Raw genomic sequence first — 6,433 nt, 5'->3', positions numbered from 1 at the left:
CACAGGTCTCGTCTGCTTCTGCTTTCAAGGGCCCTTTCGTCAGCTCCAGCGCCTCCCCACTGCCTGTCTGAGTCCTCACATCTACAGCACAACTTCTGCTGAGTCTCAGGTTAAAGCAGGGGTGGCCAAACTAACATGGGTAGATGCCAGCCTCTGTCCCATGCTGCTCAGGTGCTGGGCAAAGGAAGGATCCCAGAAACCAAACCTGGAAGCCAGGCTGTATTCCCCTCCACTCAGTCTTGTTCCCTTCTGGAGCTTGGAGAGATTATTTCCAACAACTGTCAATTAAACCGATCCAGAAATAGGGCTCTCTGCACAGCTCAGCCCCTTCCAGATATGTTCACACCACATCAGCTCTGCCAATGCTGCCACTTCTCTCCCTGCTGTATCGAGCCCCCCACCGCCTCCACTCTGTCATTTCCAGGTGGAGCTGGAAGCCAATGTCTCAGCCAACACCCACACACCTGCTTTAGCTGTCCCTCCGTCTGGGGTATTTGGGGTTAGAGGGAAGGAAATCCAGCACAGTCCCTGGCTGGAGGCTAATATGTGTGTGCCCCATGGCTGTGTTGGGAGCCTGAGATCAAATGCAAAGTGGGGACTGAGTGTCTCTAGGTGGTGGGTTTCTGAGTTCCCCCAAGACCAAAGAAAAGCAGGGAAGGGGCATCAAGAACCTGCTTTACGGGCAAAAAGTGGGGCCTTTGACAGGCCAAAGGCTGGTCTTAGTGGTGCAACCCCCGTTCTTCCTGGCTCCTGCTATCACCACTTTCAGTAGCACCCCATAACAGACGGTTTCTGCGGTGGACCCTAATGGCAGCATATTGGAGCCAGCGAGCCCCACTGGCACACAGGATGGGAAAGGGTCAGCTAGGGCTGAGCTCCTGCAGGGAAAACAGCTCATATCACCCCATTGTACAGCTGGAAAAACTGAGGCACCAAGCCAGCCTGCTCCCAGTTACCCAGCAGCAGATCTAAGGGATCCAACAAGGCAGGTCTCTGGGTTTGCTACGGTCCCCTGGCTCCCAGCCTACGTGGGGAACCAGGCCAATAGGCTGAGCTAATGCAGGGGCTGGTGGCTGGGCTCCAGTGATGCCTGGCAGCCCGTCTTGCTGTGCTCAGCTGCTCGGCGCTAGAGCTGCAGGGCTCCTGGGTTCCTGCGGTCCGTGCATCTCCCTCCATGGTGGCAGCCGCTTTAAGGAGCAGGACAGTGGGAGAGCGAATGCAGCTGAGACTGGTGATCTGTTCTCCTGGCCAGCTCCAGCTTCTACAGCCAGGGCAGGGACCCATGTCTCCTCCCTGCAATGGATCCCGGGAGCGGGTGAGTCTGCATTGGCCTTTCCTCGGCTGCTTTCTCATGTGGGGCAACAAGGATCCAATTTACAGGTGGTACCAATGCTAACAGTGCCACGATGCTGTCTCAAAGGGCCAGAGGCAATCATAGGTGGAGGAGGGCGGTCTGCATGTTTGCATAGCTATTTAGTGGGTCAGGAAGAAGTGTCCTGAATAGTGAAGCACCCCCCAGGAGGGAAATGCTAGGTGTAGAAAGGCCTCTTGAATCTTGGGACGAAGGGAGCTGTAGTCAGGCCTGTTCCCTTAAGAAAGGAAGGGCCAGCTGCTGGCAGGGAGGGCGGTGAGAGAGTGGTGCAGTCTCCTGAGGGTGGGGGCAGAACCACTTGGCTCTTGGGTTCCTGGCCGGCCTTTGTGGAAGTGGGGGTGTTTCTCCCAGGGAACGGGGTGAAATTCTCCAGCTTAGATGAGCAAATGTTTCCTTCTGGGCCTGGATCCCAGTGATGCCTCAGCAGGTCTCTGTTGCTAGCTGGTCTCATGCCCTCCTCCCTGTTTCCCCCTGTTTTTCAGGTGGGAAAACAGGCATGGAACAGGGCAGGTTCCCAAGCAGGTGCTGCCCCTGGGCTGCTGGGTGATCATGGTCTGGAGGCTTCAGCTACAGAAATCAGGCCCCATTGAGGCATCCTGAGCCAGACCTCCCCCCTTGCAACTTCTCACGCCTCAATATAAGTGAGAGGGCAGAGGATGTGCAGTAGGTCTGTAGCAGGGCCTGGAAGGGAAGTCAAAGTCTATTTGGCCAGCAAGACCCAGATTGCTGAGGGATTTAGGTGTACGAAGGCCAAGCCAGTCCCAATCGAGGGGTCAGGGCAAGTCGTCCCTGGAGTAAGAGCCACTTACCTCCAGCTTGGAGCAGTGCCCAGGTCCCAGCTGGGCCAACTGAGGCAGTGGGGGCAGCTAATCCCCATAAGCCACAGGCCACTGGCCCTAGCTACTCCAGGCTTTAAAAGTCAGGCCAAGCCCCTGGTCAGCTCGGACACCAGGAACCCACCGCGATCCCCTGATTCTGGGTCTTGTGACTCTGGTTTGACCATCAGCCCTCCTGGCTTCAAGGCAAGGGCTCCCCTGATCCCAGTTCCCCTCCGCTCACCTTGTCTCCAGCTTCTGACCCTGGCTTGTCTGGCTACAACTGTGAATCCAGTCCCCACCTCTCAGCTGCCTGCGAATCTAGCCCGGACTGTACCCATGCACAGGGTAACTAACCCCCAAGCCAGACTTCCCGTGCCTAGGTGCATAATTTGCACCTGGTCCAGGACTGGTGCACCCGGGAACTACTGTAATTCTCCTTTTAAAAGCACCCTGCCTCACAGTCCTCTGCTTTCCACCAGCTGATCTGTCCACAACTCCGGTTTAACCCTGTTGTGGACAGATCGGCTGTTGCTGGGATATTTACGGTGCTGTAAAAATCCTGGAGAAGGGAATGATGAAATGCTGCTGGCCTTCAGCAGCATCCAAAGGGAAATCTCTGGCTGGGTCATAAACCGTGTGCAATCCCCATCCCACACCTGGTGCTGCAGCTCATCACTCAGAAAGCTCCTGGAGCCAGGCCAGGAGGGAGCTGGGTGCTGGGTGCTGAGGCTTGGGCTCAGCTGGCTGGAGGGACAGCTGGGGAGAAGGCGGATTGAAGCGGTCCTGACCCCTAGGCTCTTGCCAGCTCCACAGGGGGAGGGGGTGCAGGGAGAGGTCCTGTTACTGGATGAAGAGGGAGAATTGTCACCTCGAGAACCCAGGAGTCCTGACTGGGGGTTGGGGGCTGCTGTAGCCTATGCCCCTTCCATCAGGAAGGGAGCTTGGCTGTGCCTTCATCACCAGCTTGGGGGCTGGATGGGAAAGATTTCATGTTGAGAAGTGGTTTATTTCTTCTGGGAGGAGAGGAATCCACTCTTAAATACCTCTTTAAATAGGCAGTGCACCCTTCAGCGGTGCTCACCGTGCTCTTTGCTTCTGGGTGCTGCCATGCGCCAAGCGGCATGGCTCAGTCCTCCCCTGGCGTCAGCCAGGAGTTGGGTCTTAGGGCTCTAGAAGCTGAATTTCAACGTGTCTTGGCATCATTTTGCTCTTGGCTGGGCCTGGAGGGGGGCTCTGTTTGCTTTTGTGGTTCTGACTCGGCCCTGAGCTGGAAGCAAAGCACTTGGCATCACCGTGAGATCCGCCAAGGCCAGAAGGGGCCGATGGCCTGGCTGCTCTGCCTACTGGGATGCCCCCCATGCTCAACCCTGTGCCACCCGGGGTTGGCCTGTAGCTGCTTTCCTGGCAAGGCCTGTGTCCTGGTCCTCTGTAGCATCCTGCTACTCTGGTGCCTGCTCTGGGTTGGGGGGGCAGGGGGGTGCAAGTTCACTCACGACCGCTGTGAGCCGGGCACTGGGCTCTCAGTTCGTAGACCATGTCCACACCTGTCCTCATTGAAGGGGAATAAGCTCTTCCTTTAACGGGGAGGCAGCTAAAACTGTGGGCCATCAGCTCCCCCAGGTCCAAAGCTAGCGCCAAGTTATCCCAGCCCGTGCGGCAGCTACGCCCCATCCGTTCCTTTGCCCCCTGCTCATGTGTCCAGAGCTGAACATCTCCAATACCCGCAAGGAAGGTTTAATAAAGAGGATCCTGCTCCTCCCACTCCAGGGAGGGGTGGACCCAGCTGGATGTGCAGTGGGGGCTTTCAGCTGAGACCCGTACACTCCCCAGCAAACTAATGCTGCAGCCAGGCCTTCAGGCCACCCACATCCTCCGAGGCCTCGTCACCCGCGCAGCGTCACCTGGACAGGCAGCTGCTCTGCAAAGGCAGGCTCAGCGCCCTGTCAATCACTGGGCAGCCACTGCAGCGCCGGGCTGCAGTCTCTTCTTGGCCGGCATGCAGGTTACACACCTGCGGGTCCGTTTCACCTGGCCGCGTTACCAGCCAGGCTGAGCTGGGTCTTGCCGGACCCGATCCCTCTTCCCCACTGCACTGGGTGGCTCTTTCCTTTCTCTTCTCTGCACCAGTCCTCCTTCCTCCTGTGCCTCCCCTCCTCCCGCTGGGCAGTGGAGGGGAGTCTGGTTCCTGGCGTTGGGCTGGTCTGGGGGACTTGAGCGTCTTTCTTGTTCCCGGCCCTGATTCCAGGACACGCTGGAATCGGGTCCAGACGGGGCAAAGTGCAATAAGGAGCAGCTCCTGCCAGACACCCTCGCTGGGTCTCGGGAGCTACGGCTGGGGGTGGAGAAGGGCTGGCTTGGAAACCCTGAGTTCAGATCCCGCCTCTGCTACCCACTCCCTGAGTACAGCCTTGGGCACCTCCCATTGCTGCCTCTGCTCCCCTGTGCAGTGGGGTGAGAGCCTGGTCTTGCCCCGGGGAGGGCGGGGGTTCAGGGATGCAGAGGGCTTGGGGCCTAGTGAAAGGCTTTTGTGGGTACAGTCCGCCCTTCTGCCCCTCTTCCTGATCCAGTTGCAGCTTCAAGTGCAGGTAGGCCCGGCCTGTTCCTGGTCCCAGCCCTGGCTCAGATCTTGGGGTGCAGAGGGGCCGGCAATTTGGCTCAGCTCCACTGCTGTCCTGCTGGGTGACTGCGGCTACCTCCCTTCCCCTCTCTGTGCCTCAGTTTCCCCTTTCCCTCTTCTGCCAGGGGCAGGGCTGAGCGTGGCAGAGCCTGGCACCCTGCCGTGCTAATGGGGCCATGGCAGAGGGTTTTGTGAATCCCAGAAAACCAAGTGTGTAAGTACCAGGGATGATCGCCGGGCCCGTGGTCCCGAGAGGGGCCCAGGACAGGGTGCATCTGTGTGGTGGCCATCAGAGCTCAGCGTGGGCTACGAGCCCTGCCTGAGGCGCTGATGACCCAGGCTGCTTGTCACAATTAGTTTGGGGCAGCTACAGGTTTACCAGTCCCCTGGCTGGCTCGTGGGGAGCTCCTGGGAGGCTGTAGTCTGCCAGCCTGGAGATGCAACCGCTTCAGGGGTGGCACCATTTTATTGTCCGAGTTCCTTGTTCAGCACTGGAAGAAAGGGTCTTGGCCTCTGCACTTTTGCCTCTGCCCCCTCATGCTGTGGATCCCAGGGAGAGGCTGCCGTGACTTGACGTGCGCGGGTGTGTACGTACATGTGTGCGCCGCTACTCTCTACTGGCTAGACTCACAGCTGCTCATCTGTGTGTCCTAAGCCCTGTAGTGATTGGGGATTCTCCTTTAGTGCTTGGTGCCAGGGTCCCAGCTTGTGGAGACGGGCCAGAAGAAGCTGAGGGGCATCCCGAGCAATGGTGTGAGGTCTTGACCGGTATCCTTTCTTCCATGCTGTGGTTGGAGCAGTGGATGCAGCCCGGTGTGGCTGGACCAGGCCAGGCAGCGTGGGTGTCCAGACGGGTTTATCTGCCCGGCTCCGTGGGTGTGGGCTGCAGCCAAGTGACTGATGCTCACGCTGGGTGTTTTGAGCTCTCTCAGGTGCATCTGGGAGGCAGGATAGGTCCCCTTTTCTCCCATGGCAAACATAATAACACCCCCCCATCTCTGGCCCCATCCCCCCATCTCTGGTCCCCCCCCATCTCTGGCCCCAGGAAACCAAACGCCATCTGGAAACAGCAACGTGATTGACACGCAAGTGCCGCGGATGCCCGGCAAGACGGGCAGTCATTCCATCTGTCGCGGTGGTCGCAAGCAGCAGCTGATCTCCCGGGCCTGCATTGCCTGGGAGGAAAGCGTGGGCCAGTGGTTAGAGCATGTCTCTGGGACTTGGGTTCAAGTCCTTGATTTGCTACAGCTGCCTGGATGGACAGAAATACTTAGGAGTCTAACTCCTATGGGTTTCCAGGGGACTTAGGCACCTCAGTCTTTCTGCATCTGGCCGTTGATCTGTCTGTACCTTCATTCCCCCCAGCTGTATGACAAGGCCTTGCTCCCTGGAGCAGCGCGGTGGGGGGAGAGACCGGGAGGGGTCAGGCTGTGTTAGCTGCCAAGACACCGAACAAAGAGAGGTCGGGAGCTGCGTCAGGCTGGAGACAGGCAGAAGGCCAAGGGAGCAGGATGCCTTATGATTTGGGGAGATGGCATCATGTACAAGTGCCCATAAGGTTTTTCCTGAGCTACAGCTCACTTGGTGGGATGGTGGGAGGGCATGAAAGCATCCATCCATCCCCCT

This window comes from Crocodylus siamensis, chromosome 6 (assembly GCF_052110815.1).
Source record: "Crocodylus siamensis isolate JL-2025a chromosome 6, ASM5211081v1, whole genome shotgun sequence".
Classification (NCBI taxonomy): Eukaryota; Metazoa; Chordata; order Crocodylia; family Crocodylidae; genus Crocodylus; species Crocodylus siamensis.
This window is presented reverse-complemented; position numbering follows the sequence as displayed.